Source organism: Saccopteryx leptura, chromosome 6 (assembly GCF_036850995.1).
Source record: "Saccopteryx leptura isolate mSacLep1 chromosome 6, mSacLep1_pri_phased_curated, whole genome shotgun sequence".
In the NCBI taxonomy this organism is placed as follows: Eukaryota; Metazoa; Chordata; class Mammalia; order Chiroptera; family Emballonuridae; genus Saccopteryx; species Saccopteryx leptura.
This window is the reverse complement of record NC_089508.1, coordinates 50,805,926-50,813,419: the sequence shown is the minus strand read 5'-3', so window position 1 is coordinate 50,813,419 and position 7,494 is coordinate 50,805,926.

Here is a 7,494-nt window from a genome sequence, read left to right as displayed (position 1 = left end):
TGGAGTCTCTAGCGAGGAGCCGGGGCGGAGGACCTCGCGAGCAGCGCGTGGGGCCAGGGGGCGCGAGGCTGGGGTTTGCTGGGGTCGCCTGTGTTGCGGGAGCGGGAAGCTCTAGGCCGGCGGAGGCCCGGATATCGGCCTCGAGTTGGGTAGGGGCCTGCGGGAAGACTTCCCTGACCCACACGTTCCCCTGGGGAGGAGGCCAGGCGGGTTTCCCTTGGTCGTGGCGACAGGAAGGCGTTGAAGAATCCTTGTATTTAATTTCTCAAATGGAAGATGTCGTTTCTTATAATTTCAGCTCTGTGTCCTTCGACGCTAGAAATTAAATAACCAGTGGGATAGGAGGGTAGTATGCAGAGGAGCCGCGAAGTCTTTGCAAGTTGGGGTGGGTGTGATGCAGGTTACAATTCTTGGGTTTCATGGCTTGGGAAAAGTCACTTTCGCTTTCTCCTATTTGAATATGTACTAACTCCTTGCTGTGAACAGGCTGGAATGTACGAACTTCACGCTGGTAGAGCTTGGGGGTGGGGAAGGGAATTGATGGGGAAAGTACTGAATATTGTGGCGAGCAGAGACCTGGAGGGGATGGGGTCAGAGGGGCTTCTGGAGGATGGACACCGCAGCTGTGACTTTGGGTTTATGAGCTGATAGTGAAGTCTAAGCAGGGGTCAGCGGTCCACACAGCATGGAGAAGAGTGTTCCAGGTGGTGGGAACAGCCAGGCAGAAGCCCTGGCATCCAAAGAGACTGCTGGTGTTTGGAGCAACAGAAACAAGTTCAGTGAGAGTGGCAGAGTGCTGGGTAGAGGAGCAACGGTGGACTGGGGGAAGGGACCCTGCCTTTATCCTGAGAACAATGGGAAGCAGTTTAAGGGTATAGGACTGGGGCATGACACAATCATGTGGCATTTTAGACTCCCCACCACAGCCTGGGGATGGAGGAGAGGAGGCAGGGAGACTGGGGCGGGGAGCATAAGAGGTACAGTTCCAATGAGGGGCCTGTACTGCTACCAGCAACAGGGAAGACAGTTGATGACATCGAGTGGTGTGGGAAGTACCCTGGCTATGACTTGAATGTCAGAGGTGGGAAAGTAAAAAGTAGGTTTGGGGTGGTAAATGATCCTTGTCCACATTAATCTTGAGGTGGGTCAGGAAGGCTGCTATACTTTATACCTGTGGGTCTGAAGCTTAGGCCAGACCTAGGAGCTGGGCAGACAGACTTGTGTGTCAAGGGAATACAGATGACAGGAAGAACCTAAGAGTCTGCTTGGGGAGACGAGTGAGGAGAGAAACAAATGGCAAAGCCTGACAGCAGTCTGCAAGGAAGATGGCATGGGTTTCAATCCGGGCACTATTCCTCACTAGCTGTGACAGCAAATTGCTCAACCCCTCTCAGCCTCAGTTTACTCATCTGTAACAAGGAGAAGCCTGTGGCATCTATTGCACTCAGGTTGTGATGATGAAATGAAGTAACGCATCAGAAGCATTAACCCAGCCTGACCCTGGGGGACTTGTTATTCACAATAGTCTCCCAGACCTGAAGTTCTCTCCATGATGTGAGGGGTTTGAGCTATGCCTCTTTTCAGTCTATTTTCTTCCCTGCCTTTTTTTTTAAGACTCTTGTATCCGACGTTTTTCTTCTCCTTTTGATCAGAGCCCAAATGTCGTATCTCAGCTGTGAAAGTTGCCTGCATCCGATCATGGTCCATGGGCCTCATCCTGGGCTCTAGCAGCCTACAGACCACACCCCCTTGCCCAGAGTTAGCAGTCCAGGCCGCTCCCTAGAATGACTGTGCCCCACCTGCTCCACTGACGGGTGTGTTTGCTTTATAGCTTCTTTTCCTCGCATTTGTTTCTCACCAGTCATAAGCAGAGCCAGTGATGTCCCTGTTTTGAAGCAGAGAAAATCAGTGTCCTGAGCTGACGTTGTGTGCCCAAGGTCAGCCAATGACAATGCTCAGACCAGATCCCTGGTTTAATTTTAGTGAATCTGATCTTCCATCTGCAGATTGATCTATGTGTACATCAGAGAAGAGGGATTGAGGCTTCCCATGCTGACCCCAATCTCTCATTCTTGGCTGGCTTCGAAAGCCCGCTGGGCTCCAAAGGAAGGGACATGAGGCACCCGTGATGTAATCATGGTTTTAATAACACCCAGGAGTGGGCTTCCAGCCATTAGAGGAGGACGCTGTATGGAGGGGGCCTCTCTGGCCCATTTAATCCTCCAATCCCTTAAGTACCAACAAATCTGTGGCCTGCCGGGAGCCGGCAGCTGGCCCTTGGGTGGAGGGGAGTCCAGGCTGATAGGGTTTGGGGGAGCAGGCCTTCCTGAAAGAACAAGATGAAAACTCCCCCCAGCATGGTAGGATATGAGTCCTCTTCTTTCCCATCCCATTAGAAATCTCTAAAAACACCATCCGCATTAACTCTCAAATTGCATGGAACTTCTGGGGGCAGAGGGGTGAAGTTGGCACCAACTCTTCAGCACTGAGGGGTATACATTTCCAGGGATATTGCTTGTAACTCTCTGGGGACACGGTGCATACACACCAGAAGGGCAAATGACCTCAGCTCTCAGCTGCCATGTCAGTTAACAACATCAAGGAACTTTTTAGCTGGAAAGGTCCTTGGGGATTATCCATCCCAGCAGTTTTAACTTTTATTTTAGCAGATGTTCTCTTTTTCAGTTTTTCAGTACCAGATACTTTTTTAAAAAATTAATTTTAATGGGGTGACATTGATAAATCAGGGTACATATGTTCAGAGAAAACATCTCTAGGTTATTTTGACATTTGATTATGCTGCATTCCCAGTACCAGATACTTTTAATGCAGCACCTTAGCGCCTCTTGGCCACACCTGTCTGCCAGGTCCTTGCCACTTGTTTCATTCCAGCACAAGCCAACCACACCCCACGCCCTCTGAAATTCTGGCCTCAGAAGTGCAGGAGTGTTGGACACTCCATGGAGTAAACTTTTGACCAAGAGACGGGTTGGCAGATACATTCTCTTCCTTCTTCTACAGGAACTGCCCTAAGCTTCACACAGCCTCTTTAAAGAAGGTCCCACAAGCTCCCGCAGCGGCTGATGCTCACGGGGCCCGCTCAGCAGGAGGTCGTGTGCTCTCCCTCCTCTGTCTCCCCCTTTTCCTCACTTCAGCTCTCCTAGCACTGCACTCCCTCGTACAATATTAGCACGTACGCTTCTGCCTCAATCTCTGCTTCTTAGGGAATCTGGGCTAAGACAGCATCTGACAAAGATGCTCAGTGTATAAAACAGATAAAAGTGGGGCTGCTGTGAAGAGAAATGGGGCCCCACGTGCCACCTCTTTTTCCCATGTTTGTCAAGGTGATGACTTCAGCAGGGCTCCCTGGTACGCTTTATTTATTTATTTATTTATTTATTTATTTATTTATCTTTTTCTGAAGCTAGAAACGGGGAGAGACAGTCAGACAGACTCCCGCATGCGCCCGACCGGGATCCACCTGGCACGCCCACCAGGGGGCGACGCTCTGCCCACCAGGGAGCAATGCTCTGCCCCTCCGGGGCGTCGCTCTGTTGTGGCCAGAGCCACTCTAGCGCCTGGGGCAGAGGCCGAGGAGCCATCCCCAGCACCCGGGCCATCTTTGCTCCAATGGAGCCTTGGCTGTGGGAGGGGAAGAGAGAGACAGAGAGGAAGGAGAGGGGGAGGGGTGGAGAAGCAGATGAGTGCTTTGCCTGTGTGCCCTGGCCGGGAATCGAACCCGGGACCTCCGCACGCCAGGCCAACGCTCCACCACTGAGCCAACCGGCCAGGGCCCCTGGTACGCTTTTGATCTCATCCAATTCTGTTATTCTGCAGCTGAAGAAACTGAAGTCACATGCATGTTAGAAGCAAAGCCAGAACCAGAATCCAGACTCCTTACTCCTACTCCAGTGCTCTCCATCAAGTCAGTTTAAGAACTTAAAAAACTTATTTCTTTTCCCAAAACATCTTCCTGCACTGGACTGTCCCCGAAGACTTTGAAGGTCCCTGTGAGACTGCAGCCACCACCTGGAAGACACGCCACATTGAGCCCTGAACTCAGACATTGGCTCAAGAGGCAGACAAAGAGGAAATGGGACAAGGAGGGGTCAATTATGCCTGATGTAAGGATACTTCTGTGTGGGAAGCAGCAATTCTGCATGGTTAGAAGGCTGCATGAAGAAGGACCCCAGGCGACTACAGGAAGAGTGAGGGGACACAGAAGGAGATGGAGACAAACTTTCCCTGTCAGCTGGTGTCAGACACCCTTCTCCAGACTGAAGTCGCCCTTTAGGAAGCTGGGAGGGTGCCCAGAGGTCACACTACGGGGAGAGGGAAGGCAGTGTGTGCCTCCCTTTGCTTTCACTAAGATTCTCGTGATTGTGACTGCCAGAACCAGGACCAGTTGAGGACAAAACGGGATTTTCTAGTATAAGGGTACAGGGACATCTTAAGGAATTTGAGCACAAGGATGCAGCTGAGCCTTGGGTACAGACAAGAAACAGTGGGATTTAGAGAACCCAGAAAGTCACCTCCCTCCAACTCTCTGTTTCATTCTTCTCTCTCCCTGGAGACTGATTTTTCCTGCATCTTGGGGAGCATGGCAGCAAGTGGCATCAGCAGACAGCTTCCAAGTTTGTCTCTCTTCTATCCAAGAGATGAGCAGAATGAGCCTGAATTCCCATGGGGGGATTCTGGTTGGCTCAGCTTGAGGCAGGTGTTCACCTGGGCCAGTGAGTGGGGCCAGGTGATGTATAATCATGGCTGCTCCCTCAGACCAGACAGGCGAGGGAGGAGGGGACAGCTTACTACCGTGGGCTTGCACACTTGAACAAAAGCCCTGAGATGAGCTTCTGTGCTCTTTCTTCCCTCTTTAATGGAAGGATCACTCCTACACGTGGGTTTGAACTCAACCCTTATCCAGAAGCCTGCCTCCCCATGCAGCCCAGAGCAGATGCGCTTCCAGGGCCCGCCACCCTCCCAGTGTCACATCCCTAGACCTTAAGTGAATATACTAGCAATGTTTACTCAAGTCTGTTCTTAAACTCATTTTTCAGGCAGGTCAGTGGGCCTCAGAAGAATTCCTAAGGACCTGCTTCTGAGGCTGTGGTGGGAAAGGCTGATGCAGGGTTCTAAAACTAGAATTTACATGGTGTTTTATGTTTCAGGAGTTGATGGGTTCAAAGCTCAGAAAGGAATTCAGAGTTCTTTTCTCTCACTCTTATCAACTAACATTTACTGCACAATTGCTGTGTGCTGGTCTTTATGTGGTTTACAGTATTTCATTTAACCCTCACACAACCCTAGGGGTAGGATAACTTTTGCCTTGCTTACAAGTGAGGGAGAGAACTCAAGCAAAGAGAGGCTGAATCATCCACCCAAGGCCACACAGCCTGTCCACGGTGTGGCCGGAAGTGGACCGAGGCAGCCTGCCTCTGGGGCCTGGACGCTTCAGAAACTACCCACAAACAGCCTTAACGGTCAGGCCATGCAGGCTTAAGGGAGGTTTTTTCCATGGCCATAGCAAATAATGAGTAATGACTATTTGCTTTTAAAAACTGTTTAAGAATTTATTACTATTATTATTATTTTTTTCTTTCAGAGAGTCAGGGAGAGGGAGAGACAGAAACACAGAGCTGCTCCTTTATGTGCCCCGGCCAAGGAGTCCAGCAACCCTTGGCTCTGGGAGGACGCTGCAACCAACTGTGCTCTCCGGCCAAGGCTTAATTCCTTTTTTATTTTCAGAGAGACAGAGAGGAAAAGAGAGAGAGGGGAGGGGAAAAGGAAGCATTTATTTGCTATTCCACTCAGTCATGCACTCATTGGCTATTTCCCGTGTGAACCCTGACCCAAGATCGAACATGCAACCTTGTTGTTTCAGGATGACACTCTTAACCAACTGGGCTAACCGGCCAGGGCCAGAAATTTTTATTATTATTTAGAAATTATTATAAATTTAATAGGGTGACATTGGCCAATATGAACACATAGGTCTCAGGTAAACATCTTATTAATCCCAAAATCTGGGTGGACTTTGAAATTTAATCAACCTTTGGAGTGCTACAGGGACACCGAGCTATTAGTCCTTAGAAAATCTTGCCTTTTCCTGGAGGCACCGTTAGAGGTGCCTAACCCTGTAAAAGTAGGAGAGCCATTCACCTGAGTGAACAGTCGTGCTGCCAAAAGCGAGGGCTTTGAAGAGGGAAGCTTTAGTTAGGATCTGGGCCTGTCCAGGTTGATTCAGGGCTGTGTAATACTGGGAAAGCCACCCAGGCTCCCTGAGTCTTGGTTTCTTTACCTGTAAAATGAGGATGATCACAGCAGCCCCCTTCCAAGGTTATTGGGAGGCTCAGAGAGGGTAATAGAAGTTGACAACTCCTGATCATCGTCCTGGTGGCAAGAAATGTGTTTCCCAGGGGGAAGCTCTGGGAAGGCAACGCTCCAGAGGAGGTGCGAAGACGCGAAGGTCAGCACCAACTTGGGGTCATCTGACGGATGGGGGTAACCTGGGCCCTCCGTAATCACACCAGGTGGTTCCGTCTCCTGTTCCACATCATCAGAGTGACTCTGAATTCCTTCCTTGGCTTTGAACCTATGGATCCCCCAAGCAGAAAACAGCATGCAAGTTCTAGCTTTAGAGCCCTTATCTGCCTTTCCCATCACAGGCTCAGAGTCAGATCCTTAGGAATTCTGAGGCCCAGACTTCAGTAAACTTCACTAGTCTCAGGTTTTATCGAGAAACATGAGAGCTTTATTTTTATAAAAAATCAGCTTTATTGAAATACAATTTACACATAATAAAATTATTTAAAGTATAATTCAATGACTTTTGACAAAGGTATATTCTCATAGAACCACCCCCACAGTCCTGACACAGAACAATTCCATCACTTCGAAAATTTTCCTTGTGCCCCTTTGCAGTCACTTCTGCCACCCCCAGCCCTGACAACCACACCTTCTTTATGGAGTTTTGTCTTTTTAAAAATTTCATATAAATGGAATCATCTAGCTTTTTCTGTCTGGGTTTCTTCACTTAAGAGAATGCTTTTGACATTCGTTTGTGTTGAATGTATCAAGAGTTCAGTTCTTTTATTACTGAGTAGAATTCTTTTGTCTAGGTGTACCACCGTTTGTTAATTCCTGTGCCAGTGGAAGAACATTTGAGTTATTTCCAGTTTGGGTGATTGTGATAAAACTGCTAGGAATGTTCATGTACAAACTCTGTGTGGACAGATGTTTCATTTCTCTTCGGTACATACCTCTTAGGTAAATGGGGTTGCTAGGTCATGGTAATTATACATATAACTTTATAAGAAACTGCAGACTGGCTTCCAAAGTAGCTGAACCAGCCCTGGCCGGGTAGCTCAGTTAGTTAGAGCATCTTCCCAATGTACAAAGGTTGCTGGTTTGGTCCCTAGTCACAGCACATACAGGAACAGATTAATGTTGCTTGGTCTCTCCCTCTCTATCTAAAAATCAATAAATAAAAATTAA